General features: G+C 46.6%; 1 protein-coding gene across 1 annotated transcript in view; it reads left to right on the forward strand.

Moving 5' to 3' along the window:
- The first annotated feature begins 7,061 nt into the window (after positions 1–7,061).
- GIMAP8 (GTPase, IMAP family member 8) overlaps positions 7,062–20,486 on the forward strand; it is a 28,398-nt gene continuing 14,973 nt past the window's right edge. Inside the window, exons 1-2 of the mRNA XM_019031826.2 lie at positions 7,062–7,422; positions 7,571–7,701. The gene's annotated coding sequence lies outside the window, so the exon portion shown is untranslated. The remainder of the gene's footprint in view (positions 7,423–7,570; positions 7,702–20,486) is intronic.

Genomic DNA, 20,486 nt, shown 5'->3' on the forward strand with positions numbered 1-20,486 from the left:
TGAGCCCCGACTCTTGCTCTGGTCGCCACTGGATCATCTGTGGGTGTTGGCAGGAACCTGAAGGTGTTGGAAGGGGTTGAGGGTAACGCATAGCCTGTGCTAGAATATGTGGGGGAATGTCCACAGGAGACGGGATGGAAGAGAGAGAAGAGGACGCCCCTGCTTCCAGGGGCAAGTGGGTACAACCAGAGGATGGGACAATGTTCCCCTGGAGAATGGCCCAGGCTCCATCTAGACCTGGCTGGTCCCAGTCCCAGGCTTGTCCTAGGTCCTTGGCATCCGTGCTGGTAGCAACCCCAGGGCCACCCTCAGCGTCTCATGACGTCTACCCTTCTCTGGCCCCTGTAGAAATTATGTTCAAGAGAAAACACCAGGGGGGTCACAATGATAACAACAATAACACCACCACCTGTGCCCCGTGGGTGTGAGGCTGTCATGGAGAAAGCAGAGCTCCTGAAGGGGCCTCAGCTGAGAAAGGGCTAGAATTTCCTGTGTGGGTTGTGGGGAGTGACTATGGAATTCAGAGGCAGAGCGGAATCTACTTGGGCTGTTGTGGCAGGAACCTAGACTCCAGAGGGACCCTGGTTAGGCTCTCAGAGAAGGGAGCCCCGGAAAGTGAGCCAAGGAACAGGCCTTTGTCCCCAAGGCTGGAGCCACAGGCTCTGTTTCCCTGGCCAGAGGCAAGGGGGGCCCTTTGGGGTCTCATGGTTCAGGTGGCCTCTTCTCTCTTAGGCCTCTTCCTCCAGATCCCCACTCACCCCACGGGGCACAGCCCCATGTGTGGAGTCGGCCTTGACTCTGCCCTTCAGTCTCCCTGCCCAGAGCCGGCTGCACTGGCTGTCATTCCCCAGTCCCGCTTACCGCAGGCCCCTACCCAGATACTGATGCTGTGGCACCCACCACCACATGGGGGACCCTGGGCAAAGCGTTAGTGCTTGACAGACATTGGGTCCTCCGGTCCCCCTCCAGTGCGATGAGCTAACAGTTCTATCCCCAACACACAGATGACAAAACTGGGAGGCAGCATGGTTCAGGAGCTTGTGCAAGTTCACACAGGGCGTGATTGACGGGGCTGGGATTCAGATGCAGGTAGGACGCTGCCTTATCTCAGGCTCTGCTGCTCCCCAGACTTCTTGGCCCTGATGCTCCTTTCGAGGTTACGGAACTCTCTTGAATGTCTCTATTGGCTGCAGCCAGCCAATTAATTACCCTGCATGAATGGGGACTATGGGTGACAGTTTCCTCTGTCCCAAGTTCTGGCTGAAGTCTCCATTCTATTGGGTTAGGGGCCAGATGCCTGAGGACCTGCAGGAGGCCAGGGCTGCATGCTGAATGAGAACTTTACCTGGGCCACCAAGTCCTTCTGAGCACAAGTGCTGCTCCCTGCAGTCAGGACATGCTGGCCGGGGTCTCTGACCTTCACCTGGAATGCTCCTGGAAGCCCCTGTGTGACAGTCTCCACCACAGTCAGCTGCAGCCTCACAGGCCTTGTGTCATTTCCCGCTATAGGACCAGGGAACCAGGCTGACCAGAAGACCTACGAGGAGAAATAGAAAGCTTGGGAGGTTGAAGTGGAAAGCCAAGTGTCCATTTCTCTGCCTGCAGAATGAGTCCCCAGGGAGCCCAGGGGCCACGGCAAGGTGTCAGGGGCCCCGTCACAGCTGCGGGAAGGCCACATGGGGGGCAGCTGTGGGCATGGGGCCAGAGCCCAGGAAGCTGTGGCTCTGGGCGAGGGTTTGTGCCCCTGGGATGTCTGAATGCAGCTCCGGGGTGGGGCCAGCCTGGGCCTGGAGCTCCTGCAGGCTGGTCTAGTGCCAGGCCCGGGGGAAGGCAGAGTCAGAGACTGGGGGACTTTGCTTCTGCTTACTGTGTCTCCAGTGTCAGGAGCTGGCTCAGGACTCGTGAATGTCCACATCAGAAGAGGGGCTTAAGCCATAAGGATTGAGGCTTCCCTCCAGACCTGAGTGGGTGGGGAGGGGAGAGGGTGAGGGCAATGGCCACACCTGCTCCATCCACTCCCCGGAATAAAGGAGTGGTGGTTTTTTCATTCCTCACTCACTCATTCTTCCATCCCTGGTGTGCCAGGCCCCGTTTTGGTGCTGGAATAGAGTCATAAGCAAGGCAGACATAGTCCCCACCTTCAGAAAGCTTTTGTTTGGTGCAATGGTGTGGAAATGCATCTTGAATATTACAGAGGAACAATTTGGAGTGGAGCTCAAGTCATTCCAGAAACTCTCACTTTTTAAAAATTTTATTTTATTTTGTATTTTTGTATATATTTTTTGAGACAAGGTCTTGCTCTGTTACCCAGTCTGGAGTGCAGTGGTGCAATCATAGCTCACTACAGCCTATACCTCCTGGGTTCAAGTGATCCTCCCATCTCAGCCTCCCAGGTAGCTGGGACCACAGGTGCATATCACCAAGCTCAGCTAATTTTAAAACTTTTTTTGTAAAGATGGAGTCTCTCTATGTTTCCCAGGCTGGTCTTGAAATCCTGGCCTCAGGGGATCTTCCCTTCTTGGCCTCCAAAAGTGTTGGGATTACAGGTGTGAGCCAACACATCCAGCTGTCCCCACTTAAATTTTTTTTTTTTTTTTTGAGACAGAGTCTCACTCTGTTGCCCAGGCTGGAGTACAGTGGTGTGATCTTGGCTCACTGCAACCTCCACCTCCTGGGTTCAGGTGATTCTCCTGCCTCAGCTACCCGAGTACCTGGGACTACAGGAGTGCCCCATTAAGCCAGGCTAATTTTCTATTTTTAGTAGAGACGGGGTTTCACCATGTTGACCAGGCTGGTCTTGAACTACTGACATCAAGTGATCCACCTGCCTTGGCTTCCCAAAGTGCTGGGATTACAGGGGTGAGCCACCGCACCCGACCCTCACTTTTTATAGGTGAAAAAATATGGAGAATTTGGGGAAATCCCAGGAAGAAGAACCAGTAGTGAGGTGCTGGGAAAACCCTGGGATCATATGAAGTTGCTGTGGAATTTTACAGGAATTGCCCCTCCCTCTCTGTTTGGGTGATCCTTCTCTTTTGGTGGATTTTTTCATTTCAAAATCAGGTCTCTTGCCAGCTTTTAACTACCATTGACTCATTGTTTTTACCTTCACAAAGCTGTTTGCTACCACTATCAATCACTCAGAGTTTAAGAACTTTCTATTTCCACTCCTGATTATTGTCTGTGGGCCTCTTGTGACTGCCTATATCTCTCTAGAATCTTCCAGAAGCAACTTGACTCTTTTAGGCCTTTGCTGCCAGCTAAGAAGGTGAAGAAAAGTTACCGCTGCAATAAAAAGAGGGCACTTTGTCTTACTTGGCAATAAACCACCACCAGCAGCAGCAGCAATAGCAGCATCCCCACCCCCACCAAACCCAAAACAAGAAAAGAAAAAGGAAACCTGTAAGCAAAGCCCAGGGGAGCTGTGTTGAATGTAGGTACAGAGTGGGGTTGAGGGCTGCAGCTGGGCACAGGGTGCCTGCGCTCCAGCAAGAGTGCAGGCTGGAAGAAAGTCATTCTTTATCATCTCATTGGCCCTTGGATGGTGTCGAGAAGATTTAGAAATATTTTTATCCTCTTTATTTTTAGTCGTTTTCAGTGAGAGGATTGGCATGAAGAATCCTTGGGACACAGGAATCAATCAAGACCTTTGGATGCCCCTGCCTTCTCTGTCTCTAGAAGCCTCAAGCCCAGCATCCCCACGTGCTCATCTCTAGCAAAACACCAGCCTCTCAGCCCTCTCTCCATAAAGGCCACTAGAAAGTACTGTGATGCCAGGCTGCTCCACATCCAGGCAGCCTGGGTGACCACTGCCCTTTATGAGAATCAGAAAAAGGTGTCTCCCGAGTAGTTGGAATTACAGGTGCATGCCACAATGCCTGGCTAATTTTTGTATTTTTAGTAGAGATGGAGTTTCACTATGTTGGCCAGGCTGCTCTTGAACTCCTGACCTCAAATGATCCACCCGACTCGGCCTCCCAAAGAGCTGGGATTATAGGAGAAGCTAAAAGTTTTAAAATAAGTATATTATTTCTGAATTACTATAACAGACATGGACTCCATTTGAACAAGATACTTAATTCCATCAAAAAATTGTCAAAATATACAAATTTAGTCACAAGACACTTTACTACCATCTACCAAAGCTGTAGTAAACACACACATTTTCCATCTGTGAAATGAAATAACGTATAATAATGTTTTCCAAAATAACAAAGATGTCTCTGCAGTGAATAGCACTCCCTTTGATGTGGCAACTGGGTCAATCGTGTTAACAACTGTGAATTCATCTTTTTAAGAAATTCTTTTATTGTTTCTTTTCTTTTCTTTTCCGCGACAGTCTCACTCGTGTTGCCCCGGCTGGAGTGCAGTGGCGCTATCTTGGCTCACTGCAGCCTCCGCCTCCCGGGTTCAAGCAATTCTCATGCCTCAGCCTCCCGAGTAGCTGGGATTATAGGCACGTGCCACCACACCCAGCTAATTTGTTTGTATTTTTAGTAGAGACGGGGTTTGACCATGTTGGTCAGGGTGGTCTCAAATTCCTGACCTCAGTTGATCCGCCGGCCTCGGCCTCCCAGGAAGTGCTGGGATTACAGGCATGAGCCACCAGGCCTGGCCTTATTGTTTCTATTTTCTAAATTTATAATAAATCTGTTCCCCTTGCTGCTGTCTCTGCGTTAGTTCTCCTCATTTCCAGCTTGGGTGCTGCAGCAGCCTCCGATTGGTCCTTCTGTCTCCAGCCTGACTGCGTTTTCTCGCACCTGCTGGGCTGTCTTAGGGCCCCGATGCCGGTGGCGTTTGCCATTCTCCGTCTGCCTGAGGCGTCCTCCCTCCGTCATCTGACAGGCAAATGTTACAGCCCTTCAAGACTTAGGCATTACCTTTCCCGCGCGGCCTTCCCTTCACTGTGCCTCACAATCTTCTCCATGGCAGGACATAGTGAAACTCCGTCTCTACCACTCCGTCAGTACCTGCCACAGGAAATGGCGGGTTTACGGATTTGTTTATAAGTTTATTTCCCCAATTGGTTGTTTTTCCATCTTGCGGGGTTTACATCGTCTCCTCCTCACTTGCATGGCAGCCTGGACGCATCTCTATCACAGCACATTACCTCGTTTCGTGACCACAGCGTAGTCTCTTCCCCATCCTCAGACTGAGTTAGGGCCCCTTGAGTCAGGGATTTGCCTTGCTAATCTTTGTACCCTCTGTGTCTAATACGGTGCTTGGTCCTGGTAGATTTCTCCTTGCTTGCATAACATGTGTCTTCCTGGCTTATTCGATTTCTGGAAGTCCAGAACTTCTCCCCAGTGTTTCACCTGCCTGCTGAGTCAGGGCTCTCGGCCCGCTGGGGAGCATTTTGCTGCACTTGTCATTAGCCACAAAGCCACTAGGGGGCAGGGAGCCCCCATCCTGCCTCAGATCGGTGCCGAACCAGAACCCGGCAGCCTGCCTTCTGCACGGAAATCAATTCTCCAGGAGCTGATTTGCTGAAAGATCATTTTGCAAAATGGCCAACTCAGCAAATAATCGACTTGCTGAATCTTTGAGGAGTTAGTTGCAGCTTCAGTTTTACTTAGAGCAATCCCTGGATGCTTAATATTTCATTTAAGAATGAGTGAGCATTTTCTTCTCTATTTTGGGGAAACAGTTTCTTGCTGAGCCTCTGCCTCTGTTAGTACCCCAGCGGGGATGAACTGCAGTACCTGGCTTAGGGTTTTTGTCTTTTCATTATAATGAGTTGGTTTTATGTGCATTGACCTACTGTAAAGGAAGGGTGGGGTTCTTCCAAAATAGATCATCTTTCAATGAGGAGGCAGGTAGAGTGGGACATGGGAAGGGCTTTGTCAGCTTTCCCCATCAAGATGTGTCCTGTGTGTCCCCAAACCTCTTCTTGAGCCATCCCAGCATAACCAGGGTTTCCCTCAGGTTCATAACAAGGTAGAGCAGTCCTCAAGGCTGGCGCATGAAGACCAGTCCAGGGGGAGGGTGGATCCCTCGGGATGTGATAGGCTGACAGCAGCTCCCCAAAGCCTGTGGTTTTGACTACTGCAGAGACTTCATATCTGAAGCATGCCCCTCTACTTCAGCCACCCCCACTGCTCCTCCTTCTGCGGGGTCCCTTTGGAAAGCTCAGCACCACCTCAGACATTTGGAAAACTGACTTGAGCTCCAGTCCCTCGAGGCCCTAGCCTCTGCATCCTGTGAAGAGGGCCCTGGTGTGCAGAGCGCAGAGGGTCCCGCACTCACTTGGATGAACCTCTAGGGCATTCTGCTCAGTCTCAGAAGGGCAGACACTGTGGGACTCCACTCACATGAGTATCTGACGTTGCCAAAAATCATAGAAACAGGCCGGGTGTGGTGGCTCACACCTGTAATCCCAGCGCTTTGGGAGGCTGAGGCAGGTGGATCACTCGAGGTCAGGAGTTCAAGACCAGCCTGGCCAACATGGTGAAACCCCGTTTCTACTAAAAATACAAATATTAGCCGTGTGTGGTGGTGGGAACCTGTAATCCCAGCTACTCGGGAGGCTGAGGCAGGAGAATTGCTTGAACTCGGGAGGTGGAGGTTGCAGTGAGCCAAGATCACACCATTGCACTCCAGCCTGGGCGATAGAGCAAGACTCTGTCTCAAAAAAAAAAAAAAAAAATCATAGAAACGGAAAGTAGAACGGTGGTTACCCGGGCTGGGGTTCGGGGAGGTGAGTTGGGGTGTAATGGGGAGAGTTTGGGTGCTGCAGGATGAAAAGTCCTGCAGATCTGGCACACAACCATGTGAATGTACTTTCTACTGTGGGCTATACACTTAGAAATGGTTAGGATGGTACTATTAATGTTCCATCATTTTTACCCTTGTAAACATTTTTTAAGAAGTCTTCCTTCGTGTTTGACTTCCTTATGAAGTAGAGACCAGGGAATTTGGACACCATGTTCTTTTACAAAAGGGATTTCATTTTGTGAAATATTTGAAAGCATCGAAGTCTAGCATTTCACGTTTTGCAAGCTGGGGAAAAGCATTCATTCCCTGAGAAGCAGTGTTGGTCTGTCAGGCTCGGAGTTCCCCGGGTTGTGGGTTTTAGGGAAGGGAAGGGAAGCGAGGAAGGACTTGTTTAGAGGAAGTCCTAAAGGCCACTTAAGGGCACGCAGAGGCCCGGAGCTGGCTTTGCTCAGAGCTTGTAGCGGCGCCACAATCTCTGTCCTCTCAGGAACAGGAACTGGCTTGACGTCCTTTTCCTGCCCTATCCAAGCCCCTGTTCTTGCAGCCCTTCTGAAAGCTCAGCCTGGCACCGGCCCCAGCGCCCCAGCCCCTGGCCAAGCCTCTGCTGTCATTTCTCCTCCCTCCTCTCAGTCTGCAGCTGCGGGACGGGCCGGGCTCCTCAGTTTCTGCTGTGTTGTGACCCCACAAGGCGCTCAGCACCCAGGGAAGGTGCGTGTGTCCCCGATGCTGGCTCCTCCCTGAGCCCCGACGGCTCTTGAGGTTCTGAGCCTGTGGCCTGCACAGGGAACTTCCTCTCCAACTGCATTTATGCCTCTGTGGATGTGAAGGCTATTTCTAGAAATCTCTTCCTTTGCAGAAACACCCGAAACCCTCCTGCCAGGAAGACCAGGGCCTGGGAAGAGGGTCGCTCTCCGGCCATTCTCCCCTCACCCTCCTCGCCTTCCTCACATCCTGTGCCCTGGGGGACCAGCAGCTGCTTCCACCCAGGTGAGAGATGGAGGGATAGAGCCAGGTGGATTGCGTAGCCTCGGAGACTGTGGGACGCCATGGGACACGACCGCAGTGCATGTGTGACATATGCACACGTGTGTAGATGTGTGTGCGCTGGTGCATGGCTGTGGGGGAGGATGGGCTTGGCACCGGGAAGGCAGCCTGCTCAGCCATGGGAGAGGAGGCTGCCTGTGGGGTTGAATCGCAGGGACCCTGAGAAGCTTTCCTCCTGGTCCAAAGCGTGTCTCCCCAGCCTGCTGGGGAGTAGATTCGGCAGGATGGGGACAGAGGCACATTCCCAGACATCTATGAGAGTGGCTGTCCTAAAAGAAGGCGTGTCGGGGAGTGGGTGTGAGCCCTGAAGAGGAGGAGGGCTGAGACTCGCAGAAGGGAGGAAGAAGCAGGCGGAAGGAGCCTGTCAGATGCCCCGTGAAGCTAGATAGTGCCGCAGAGCAGCCCCCAGGAGGAAGTCAGCGGAGCTCCTCCCGCAAAGCAGGGGGTGGGGGATGCTGATTTTTCCACGTCTGCTTTTCTGATCTTTCCTGCCCCTTGCACAGTTAGGATTCTGTGAACTGGGCATTGGAGGGGTCAAGACCTTACCAAGAGCAATATTTCTGATTTCACCTACATTTCAGCCAACCTGGTCCTCAGCAGTTAACCTCTTCCCTTCCTCTTGATGGTTGCCCTGCTGGGCTGGGTCTAAGGTCTTCCCTACGCTGGGCTCTGGAGGTATCTCCGACCACCCTGCTCTGTAAGTGGGAACTGCGATTAGATGTGGGATGAAGCCCCGCATGGCTGGACGCTGTGCTCAGATGCCTGAGTCCACGTTTGCCTTGGGCTGTTTCCTGAGAAGGAGGCGGAGGCTGCCTTTACAGTCTTCAGTGAATTATAGGAAGAACACTCTCTTTTTCTCTCAGTTGCTCTGCTGGGGTCTCCAGAGTGGCCTGGGAAATTGAGCAGAGGGAAATGTGGGCTGGCAGAGCGTGAGTGAGGGTGAGTTTGGGTACCTTTTTGTCCTTAAGTGCACTTTCTACATGTTGGGGTGAAGTGCTACTGGCTGGGAAGCTGTATGTGTGGTAGGAGTGTGCATGTGTGTGTGCGTGTGTGTATGCGTGGGTGTGTGTGTGGGTGTGTGTATGTAGGTCCTGACATCATGTGGAGCTGCAGGCAGGAGTCCAGCCAAGACTCTTCGGTTTGGTCGTACTCTGCTGGGGAACCATGCAAGGCTGTGTCGCTTAATTGGGAAAGAAATTTCTTTCTTCTTCAGACCTGTGGGAGGCCTCTGCTTCCTTCAGCTTGCTGTTTTCTCACTAGTGTCTTTTTTTCTTAAATTAATTTGCAGAGACATCTCACTTCACTTGCATATATATGTGTGTGTGTATGTATATATGTATATATGTGTATATATGTGTGTATATATGTGTGTGTGTGTGTGTGTGTGTGTGTGTGTATGCGAGTGGAACTACAGGCACCCACCACCATGCCCGGCTAATTTTTGTACTTTTAATAAAGACGGGGATTTCATCATGTTGACCAGGCTGGTCTCAAACTCCTGATCTCGCGGGATCTACCTGCCTTGGCCTCTGAAAGTGTTGGGGTTACAGGCGTGAGCCACTGTGCCCGGCCTCCCTCTCAGTTCTAAAAACCGTTTTTCTTCTTTTTTTCACATTTCTGTCTCTCCTGTGATCGTTCATTCCTTTACCTCCACGTATTGGGCATATACTACATGCCAGGCACAATGTTAGGGCCTGGGGACACAGAACAAAACAGGCATGTTTGGAGTTTCAGCACATGCTGTTATGGAGCTTTGTACCAAGGGTAGTACAGAGAACATTTAGACATTGAAAAATAAAATTAATAAATAATTATAAAATATAAATAATATCAGATAGAATCAACGTTATGAAGAAGATTGAGGAGAGAGAGGAGATAGGGCATTAGTGCGAGAGCTTCTCTCCATAGGGTGTATCTGGGTGAAAGATGCTCTTAGAAGATCCCTGGTGCTGATTAGGTTTGAACCCACCGGAAATATTTTTCCCCTGGTGGACCGGTTCTGAGGTTCTGAGGTGTTTGAGGCTGCAGTGGGCTCTGCCCCGTGCCATGCAGCCATCCAGATGATTCCAGAGAGAGGCCTCTGCCAAGGCCCTTGTGGGCTTTGCCTCGCCCTTTTCAAAAGTGGGGCCTGCCACTGCCTTAACTACCTCCCTGGGTCATTCCCTGCAGTGCAGCCTCTCCCCTGAGTGCCACAGACCCCATTTTTTGAAAAGGTATGAACCACCAAATCGCTGCACAGAAAAAGGGCTTTCCCACTCTTCACTTTCTTCGGCATATCTGCTGCATTTTGCTTGTTCTTCAAGTCAATAACCATCAACTCAGAAACAAGTATTTATCAGATACTTTCTTTATGTTGTAGATACAGTGGTGAGAAAAACAGAGCAAGTCCTTATTCTCATGGAACTCACCTGTAGTGGTGGCAGACTAAAAAGCACTAAGCAACTAAATGCAGATGTGAAGGGTGGCAGTAGTGGGTGTTGGGTACGGGGTGGGGGGCACAGAGGAGTCACGACTCTTAGGGTGGCAGTGGTGGGTGCTGGGTATGGGGTGGGGGTGCCCGTGGGGCATAGAGGGGTGGACAGCTCTTAGGGTGGCAGTGGCGGGTGCTAGGTATGGGGCGGGGGTGTCAGTGGGGCACAGAGGCATGGACAGCTCTTTAATAGCGGGTGGAGGCTGGAGAGGGCCTCCTGTACCAAGGGGACAGTGTGATAGAGACCTAAGGGAAGTGCTCAGGCACATGTCTTACACATGTCTGCAAGGGACAATGCCCCAGTTCAGATGAACAGCAAGCATGTTTGAAGTACAGCGCAGGCTGATGTGACTATGGCACACAATGTGAGGGGAAGGGGGTGGGAGATGAGGTCAGAGGGCAGCTGGGCACAAGGTAGGGTCTCGTGACCACTATAAAGGCTTTGTCTTTTACTTTGAATGGGTGGAGAGTCACTGGGGGTTGGGGGAGGTTTAGAATGAAGTGTGACATTACCTGTCTCTTGTTTTAACAGGAGAGGAGAACTGTGGCTATTGATGGACAATAGACAGCTGGAGAAGGGTGGAAACAGGGGAGCAGTGTTAATATTACTGCAGAAGTCCAAAGAGGAGCTGATGACCAGTTCAATCTGGAAAAGTCAGGAAAGGCTTGACAAGGAGCCTCAGAGTCCTTGGGCTAAGTGATGGAGAATGGGTAGGAACGTTCCAGGCAGACAGGAGGATGGGGTGCAGGCAAGGGTGTGCTGGACTATCTGGGAAGCTGTAGCTAAGGTGTCAGTGGAGAGATGAGGCCTTGATTGTGGAAGGTACCACAGTAACAGGCTGCACGTTCTTTTTGAGCCTACAGGAACACTTACAAAAATTTCACTGAGCAAAAAAGCAAATCTCAACCAATGACAAATAGTTTATACAGACATTGTTCTCTGGCCACAATGCAGCATTTGAAATAAAAAGGTGGTAGATGTCTCAATACATTTTTAAATTTAGTAATCACTTACCTTTGGGTCAAAAAGAAATCATAATTGAAATTAGAACATATTTAAAACTGGTCAACAGGCCGGGCGCAGTGGTTCACGCCTGTAATCCCAGCACTTTGGGAGGCTGAGGCGGGTGGATCACCTGAGGTTGGGAGTTCGAGACCAGCCTGACCAACATGGAGAAACCCCATCTCCATTAAAAATACAAAATTAGCCAGGTGTGGTGGCGTATGCCTGTAATCCCAGCTACTCGGGAGGCTGAGGCAGGAGAATCGCTTGAACCCAGGAGATGGAGGTTGCAGTGGGCCAAGATCGTGCCATTGCACTTCAGCCTGGGCAACAAGAGCGAAATTCCATCTCAAAAACAAAAAACAAAAAAACAAAAAACTGGTCAACAAAAAAGAATGGAGGAAAAGACAACAAAAAATGGAGGGAAAGACAACAACAAAGCTATAAATGCAATGCAATGGCATTCAGCATTTCAGTAGGACTTAAAGAAATTGACAGCTGATTTTAAAAGTCCTATACCAGATTAAAGAGCTGAGAGGAGCCAAGACAGTTTGGAATAATAGCAAGGTGTTGGGAGTTGCTCAGTCAGTTAACTAAGACTTATTTTAAAGTTATACTAAAGTTACACAAGTTAAGTAATATTGGCATTTAGAAATGAAGATGTTCTGGTTCAGGAATACACTAAAAGTCCAATGGACAAAACAGAGAACCTAGGGATAGAACTGTGGACCTACGGGCACTTGGCGTCTGATAGAATCATTGGAGGAAGCATGGACTATTTAGTAAATGGTGCTGGGAAGCTTGGCTCTTCATGTAGGATCATTTAGGAATGCTCATTTTTAACTAAAGGTGGCTTAAACCAGAGCTTGTTAAATTTGAATGCACACGAGGATAACCTGGGTCTTGTTAAATTGTGGATTCTGATTCAGTACATTTGGGGCAGGGTCTGATTCTGCAGTTCTAATGAGATCCCAGTTCTTGGCGATGTTGCTACTCTGAATTGCACTTTGATTAACAAGCTCTTAAATCATCAGAATATTAAGTGCTCATTTAACAAAGAGTTGGTCTCCGGGATATTCTGGGAGCTCAGTGACAGCAGCAGAAATCCAGGTGCCTTTTATCTTTCTGCTTGGTGGCACAGGTTGACTTTTTGTTTTAATATTTGTGACCTTATAGCCCCATACTATCTGCCACAATTCCAGATATCACACTTCAATCCCATGAAAGAAGGGGGAGGAGATGACAACAGGAGCTGTCTACTTGAGTCTGTCTCTATCACCAAGGAAATAGTACTAATATTCCCAGAAGTTCCAAGCAGACTTTCATGTAACTGTCATCTGGTAGAGCTGGGTCACATAGACAACCCTAGTTAGAAGGGAAGCTGGGAGACAGAGTGTATTAGTTTCCTATTGCTGCTGTAACAAATTGCCAGAAACTTAGTGGCTAAAACCCCACCAATTTATTTTACAGTTCTGGAGGTCAAAAGTCCTGAAATCAAGGTTTTCTGGGCAGGAATATGGTCCTTCTGCAGGTTCTATGGAATAATCCATTTCATCACCTTTTCCAGCTTCTAGAAGCCACCTGCATCCCCTCGACTCCTGGCTCCTGCTCCTTCCTCCGTCTTTAAAGCTAGCAATGTGGCATCTTCAAGTCCCTCTGTCTCTGTGACCTCTGCCTCTGTCCTCATGTCTCCTTCTCACTCTGACTTTCCTGCATCCCTGTTATAAGGACCCTCCTACAGACCACTGAGCCCACCTGGATGATCCAAGATTATCTGTCTCAAAATTCTTAATAACATTGGCAAGGCCCCTTTTACCATGTAAAGTAACACAGCCACAGATTCTAGGGATTAGCATGTGGACACCTTGGGTGACTATTCTGTCTACAACAGAAAGTACTTAGATCCCCCTCTCCAGCATTTATAGTGGGTGATGTGTAAAAGAGAAGGGGATTAGTTTGTTTAGCCAATCAACAGTGTCATTTTTTTCAATATGGAAAAATGATAAAATTAGTTGCCTACCTCATACTATACACAAAAGCAAATTCCAGAGAGATTAAAGTTCTAAATTGTGTAAGAAATATTTAGAAGAAAATAAAGAATATCTCTTTGATATCATGATAAAAACAGAATTTTTAAATTAAAAAATGCGCAATGTGCTGAGACCAGCTCAGTCGTGGAGACCCCAACCCAGTGGTGCTAGAGGAATGAAGACACAGGCACAGAAACAGAGTGCAGAGTGGGATCAGGGGGCTGACAGCCTTCACAGCTGAGAGCCTCGAACAGAGTTTCACCCACCTATTTATTGACAGTAATCCCGTGATAAATATCTTTTCTGCAGTTTATAGATTAACTAAAAGTATTCCTTAAGGAGAACAAAGGGATAGGCTCTGGCTTGTTATCTGCAGCAGGAACATGTCCTTAAGGCACAGATTGCTCATGCCATTGTTTGTGGTTTAGGAACACCTTGAGCGATTTTCTGCCCTGGGTGGGCCAGGTGTTCCCTCGCCCTCATTCAGGTAAACCAGCAACCTCCAGCGTGTGTGTCATAACCATCATGAGCATGTCACAGTGCTGCAGAGATCTTGTTTATGGCCAGTTTCTCATGGCCTGTTTATGGACAGGCTTGGGGCCTGTTCCCAGCAACAATGCTTAAATTATGAAAGAAAGGGTTGATAAGAGTGGATTAAAATTTAGTGTTTTTGTGTGTATGACAAAAGACATATTTAGAAACCTAAAAATAGGCCACAGACTGTGAAAAGATCTATGAGATGTGTAGAATCAACAAACGTTTAGTAACCAGAACATATACATCATTTCTACAAAGCAATAAATTATACTAAATATCCATAGGGACAACTGGGAAAAGAATATTAACTAAAAATTCACAGAAGGGCCAGTCCAAATAACCAACAAGCACATGAAAAAATGTAAAATGTAAACTCTGACAGCTGAAAACATTCGTGAAATACTGTTTTACCCCTGTCAGATTGGCAAGATCTTGAAGGTCTGATGAGATTAAGGTCTGAAGAGATGCAGACATCCTGAGGCCAAAGCCCCAGCAAGCCCCACAGGCTCCACCTTGCTCATGGGCAGTTCTTTGAGCTGCATTCAGCCACTCTCCACTCCAGCTGCACTGCCTTCCCTGTTCCTTCCCCAACAGGCCCTGGCCTTTGAACTTGCTGCTCCCTCTGCCTGCAACACTCTTTCTTCAGAGAGCCATACGCCTGGCTCCTTCACCTCCTCACCACTTCTGTCTTGCTCAGATGTAAGGCACTGAGCACTTTAGCACCTTTCCCATGTGTGTTAGCCAGGGTTCTCTAGAGAAACAGAATGAATGGTGTGTGTGTGTGTGTGTGTGTGTGTGTGTGTGTGTGTGTGTGTATGTGTAAGATACTTATTTGAGGAATTGGCCTTCATGATTGTGGAGGCTTGGTGAGACCAAAATCTGATAGGGGAGGCTAGCAGGCTGGAGACTCAGGAAAGAATTGCAGTTTAGGTCCAAAGGCAACCTGCTGTAGAACCAGGAAGAGCCAATGTGGCAGATGAAGTCCAAAGGCCATCTGCCAAATGATTCCTTCTTGCTTGGGGCAGGTAAGCCTTTTATTCTAATCGGGTCTTCAACTGATTGGATGAGGCCCACCCCCACGAGTGAGGGCAATCTGCTTTACTCAGAGTCCACTGATTTTAATGTAAATCTTATTGCAAAACACCCTCACAGAAACATTCGGAATAATGTTTGCCTAACTATCTAGGCTCCATGACCCAGACAAATTGACTCACAAAATTAACCAGCACATGTCCTCACCTTATCCATCTGGAATCCATACACTTCTCCTTAAACGACACTTAATCTCCCAATTAAAGACAATAACAAGGTCATAAATCCATCTAACATGATACAACTGTCCTGCATACAACTGATATGCACTAATTCCTTCTCCAGAAAAAGAAATAAAGTCTTTTTATCCTTCTCTTTGATATCCTGTAACTTAAGTACTATGATGTAAAGTTAACCATACTTAAATATTATAATATAAAATCAATACATCTTTTGTTACATGTTAGAGGGATAAGAGAGGGAAGAAAACAGAGATATTTTACACACATACATTCATTACAAAGTAAGGAGGAAATACTCATAACAATTATAATCCTCATTCCTGTAACTAGTCATGTGGTCATAACTGGTATTGATAACTACCTCCTTTTACCACCCATGCTGTTTTCCCTTTACCATCATCAATGAGCTCAGCTGGTTGTGGTTCTTTATCTGGGGAGGTGGAGGGTGACCCAGACCTTTATTCCTTAAAAATCTGAGTTATTAGTAGCCCTGCCTGGATTGGGTTGTTGTAATTTTCCATTGACTTTAATCACAGGACATGGCTACACTAAGAGATGCCCTAAGGGATTTCCTGTATTCCATATTCTTTCTTACCTCCATTGTAGAGTAGTAGTCCAATTTCCCCTTGGTAGTGAGGATCAATCACCCCACCCAATACCAAAACTCCCTTCTTGATGTTGATTGAGAGGCATGAGGAGCCCAAAGTGGCCAGGTGGCATTCTTAACTTCTAGTTCAATGGAGTCATTGTTGTATCTCCAAGTGGAAGCATTTCTTTTTTTGGAACTAAGACCTCTAGGCCAGCATAAGGCCTTGAGGACGTGAAGCAAAAATGTTGCTAGTGGGTCACTAGGAGTAACAGTGAGTGGTACCACTCCTGTTTCTACCCCTTGATTCCTGGATCCATGAATCTTGGCTATGGGAGAAACAGCATCATATATTGGATGCTGATCCAGAGCATATAGAGCCTCCTGGAGAACCTCGCCCCAGTCCTACAAGGTGGTATTGTCATGTAGCTGGTGCTATAACTGAATCTTCAGAAGGCCATTCTGCTTTTCTATCAATTCAGCTCCTTCAGGATAGCAGGGAACATGGTAAGACCAGTGAATTCCATGAACATGGGCCCATTGCCTCACTATTTGCTGTGAAGTGAGTTCCTTGGAGTGAGTTCCCGTGAAGTAAGCCTGTATGGAAAATCATGGCAATAGGTAAGGCATTATGTAAGCCCAAGGATTGTACTTTCGGCAAAAGCATTGTGTGCAGGGAAGGCAAATCCATATTCAGAGTAAGTGTCTATTTTGATAAGAACAAAACACTCCCTCTTTCATGACTGAAGTGGTCCAATGAAATCAATCTGCCATAGGTAGCTTGCTGATAACCCTGGGGAATGATGCCATATCAGGGACTTGGTATTGGCCTCTGCTGCTAGTAGACTGGGCACTCAGTGGTGGCCATAGCCAGATTGGCCTTAGTGAATGGAAGACCATGTTGCTGGGCCCATGTATAATCTCCACCTCTGCCATCATGGCCACTTTGTTCATGAGCATATTGGATGATGTCAGGGGTGGCTGGGGGAAGAGGCTGACTGGGATCCACAGAATGGGTCATTTTATCCATTTGATGATTATTTTAATAAAATCTTCCTCTGCTGAAGTCACCCTTTGGTAAGCATTCATATGGGACTAAATGTCTTCATGTTTTCTTCATGTTTTTCACCCATTCTGAGAAGTCTACCCACATACTTCTTCCCAAGACTTCCTTGTTACCAATTTTCTAATCATGTTTCTTCTAGGTCCTTGACCATCCAGCCAAACCATTGGTCACAGCCCATGAATTGGTATATAATTATATCTTGCCATATCTCCTTTCAAACAGAATGAACAACCAGGTACACTACTTAAAGTTCTGCCCATTGGGAGGATTTTCCTTGACTACTGTCCTTCAGAAATGTCCCAGATTGGTGCTATAGTGATGAAGCTGTCCACTTTGGGTAGTGCCTCCATATTGTGCAGAACTATCTGTAAACCAGCTCTGAGTTTTCTCTTCCTCTGTCAATTCATTGTAGGAAACTCCCCTATGAGGTCATGAGTGCAGATTGGGAGAGAGAAGGCAGTATAGCAGGAGTAGGTATCATGGGCATTTGGGCTACTTTTTCATGTAACTTGTGCATTTAGGGACTACTTAGGCCCAATCTCATATATACCACTTCCATTGGATGATGGAGTCCTTCCGTGCACACCCAACTTTACTATATACTCAGGTTGCACGTCAACTTGGTGGCCCATGGCTAAGTGTTCAGTGTCTACTAAGGCCCAGTGGCAGGCCAAAAGCTGTTTCTCAAAAGGTGACTAGTTATTCATAGACAATAGCAGGGCTTTGCTCCAAAATCTTTAGGGTTTGTACTGTGAGTTATCTATAAGGGCCTGCCAAAGGCTCCACACAATATCCCATATTGGCTACTGATACCTTAAGCACCATTGGAGCTAATAAATTATATGCTCAAACCATATCAGGATAATGCTGACATAACAGATGGTCTAGCCTGGAGAATTCTCTATGTGCTTATAAGAAGAAAGTGCATTGTGTAGCTGTTGGAGGAAATGTTCAGTAAACATCTGTTAAGTCCACATGATCTGTGGTGTAGATTAAGTCCTATGTTTCTTCATTAATTTCCTATCTAGATTATGTGTCCAATGTTGAAACTGGGGTATTAAAGTCTCCACCTATTATTGTATTGGGGTCTATCTCTCTCTTTAGCCCTAATAATATTTGCTTTACCTGTCTGTATTAGGTGCACATACATTTATAGTTATTATACTCTCTTGCTCAGTTGATCTATCATTATATAATAACCTTCTTTGTGTCTTTATGTTTTTTATTTAAAGTCTATTTTGTCTGATGTAAATATAGCTACTCCTGCATGTTTTTGGTTTCTGTTTGTGTGGGATACCTTTTTTTTAATCCCTTCACTCTCATTCTATGTGCTTTACAGAGGAAGCGAATTTCTTGTAAGCAGCATATAGTTAGGTCTTGTTTTATATTCCATTCAGCCAGTCTATACCTTTAAATTGGTGAATTTAATCCATTTACATTTAAGGTTGTTACTGATAGATGAACTTACTCCTGTCATTGTGTTGCTTTAAATTGGTGAATTTAATCCATTTACATTTAAGGTTGTTATTGATAGATGAACTTACTCCTGTCATTCTGTTGTTTTTGGATTGTTTTGTATATCCATTTTGTCTCATATGTCCATGTGAAGAGAGTCCACCAACAGGCTTTGTGTGAGCAACAAGGCTGTTTATTTCACCTGGGTGCAGGTGGGCTGGGTCCAAAAAAGGAGTCAGCAAAGGGTGGTGGGATTATCATTAGTTCTTATAGGTTTTGGGATAGGCGGTGGAGTTAGGAGCAATGTTTTGTGGGCATGGGGTGGATTTCACAAAGTACATTCTCAAGGGTGGGGAGAATTACAAAGAAACTTCTTAAGAGTGGGGAGATTACAAAGAACCTTCTTAAGGGTGGGGAGATTACAAAGTACATTGATCAGTTAGGGTGGGGCAGAAACAAATCACAATGGTGCAATGTCATCAGTTAAGGCTATTTTCACTTCTTTTGTGGATCTTCAGTTACTTCAGGCCATCTGGATGTATACGTGCATGTAACAGGAGATACGATGGCTTAGCTTGAGCTCAGAGGCCTGACACATTGTTCCTTTATTTTACTCTTATTGTTTATCCTTGAAATTTGGTGGTTTTCTATAGTAATAACATTTGATTCCTTTCTCATTCTCATTTGTATATCTGCTCTACCAATGAGTTTTGTACTTTGTGCATTTTCACGGTGGTAGATACTGTCCTTTCACTTTCAGATGTAGGACTCCATTAAGCATTTCTTGTAGGGTTGGTCCAGTGGTAATAGATTACCTCAGTTTTTGTTTGTATGGGAAAGGCTTTATTTCTTCCTCATTTCTGAAGGATAGTGTTGCTGGGTATAGTATTCTTGGCCAAAAAAATTTTTTTTCCAGTACTTTGAATATATCATCCCATTCTCTCCTGACCTGCAAGGTTTCTGCTAATAAAACATGGTGTTAGTCTGATGGAGATTCCTTTATATGTGACTTGAGACTTTTCTCTTGCTGTTTTTAGAATTCTTTCTTTGTCTTTGACTTTTGACAATTTGACTACAATATGTTTCAGAGAAGATGTTTTTGGATTGAATCTATTTGAGAATCTTGAATTTCCTGTGTCTGAATGTCTATATCTCTCACAATACTTTGGAAGTTTTCAGCTATTATTTATTACATAGATTTTCTGTGACTTTTCCCATCTTGTATCTTTCTGGAACTCTCAAAATTCAAGTATTTGTTTACTTTATGGTGTCCCATATGTCATATAGCTTTCTTTATTCTTAAAAAAGTTTTTTTTTATCCAGACTGAATTATTTTAAAAGACCTGCTTTCAAGTTCAGAAATTCTTTCTTCTGCTTGATCTAGTCTATTTTTGAAGCTCTTGGTTATATTTTTTAATTTTGTTCATTGAATTATTCAGGTCCAGGATTTCCATTTGGTTCCTTTTTTTTATAATATCTATCTCTTTATCGAATTTCTCATTCAGATCATGAATTGTTTTTTCTGATTTCTTTGTATTGTCAATCTCTGTTCTCTTTTATATTGTTGATGTTCCTTAAGATCATTATTTTGAATTCCTCTTCAAGCATTCCAATATTTTCTTTTCTCTGGGATCTGTTACTAGAGAATTATTGCGTTCCTTTGGAGATACTATGTTCCCTTGCTTTTTAATGTTTCTTGTGTTTTTGCACTATGTGCATCTGGTGTAACAGTTGCTTCTTTCAATTTTATGCATTGGCTTTCACAGGGAAAGACTTTTTTCTGTACACATATCCCTAGTGTTGATTGGGTAGGGTGCTTTGGCATTGATTCTGGGTAGGTGCAGTAGTGTAGTCTTCATATGATTTCTTTGGCTGTAATCAATGTCAGTGATGTCTGCAAGTTCCTCAGTGGTTTAGCCTGTGGTTGTTAGTGAAGGCTGTGGTAAGATTTCCTGGGGATAGAGATACCAAGTGGGCTCGCCCTTGGGCCCTGGGTGATGCACATGAGCACCAGTATTGGTGACTATGGGCTATGTGGGTCAGTACTCAGTCCTCTGAGTGGCATATACAAACACTGATAGTGGCAGGTGGAGGACCTGAGTAGGCCAGTATTTGGGCTCCCAGGTGGTGTGTGTTGGCCACAGCAACAGGTTTGGTGGGCCAGTCTTTGGGCTCCTGGATGATGTATGTGGCATTGGCAGTGCCAGTAGCAGTGGTGGGCCAGCCCTTAGACCCCCAAGTGGCATACATGGGCGCTGGTGGTGGCAGTAGTGGGCTGGCCTGGCTGGAACCTGGGCCCCTGGGCAG

Source organism: Gorilla gorilla, chromosome 6 (assembly GCF_029281585.2).
Source record: "Gorilla gorilla gorilla isolate KB3781 chromosome 6, NHGRI_mGorGor1-v2.1_pri, whole genome shotgun sequence".
Lineage (NCBI taxonomy): Eukaryota > Metazoa > Chordata > Mammalia > Primates > Hominidae > Gorilla > Gorilla gorilla.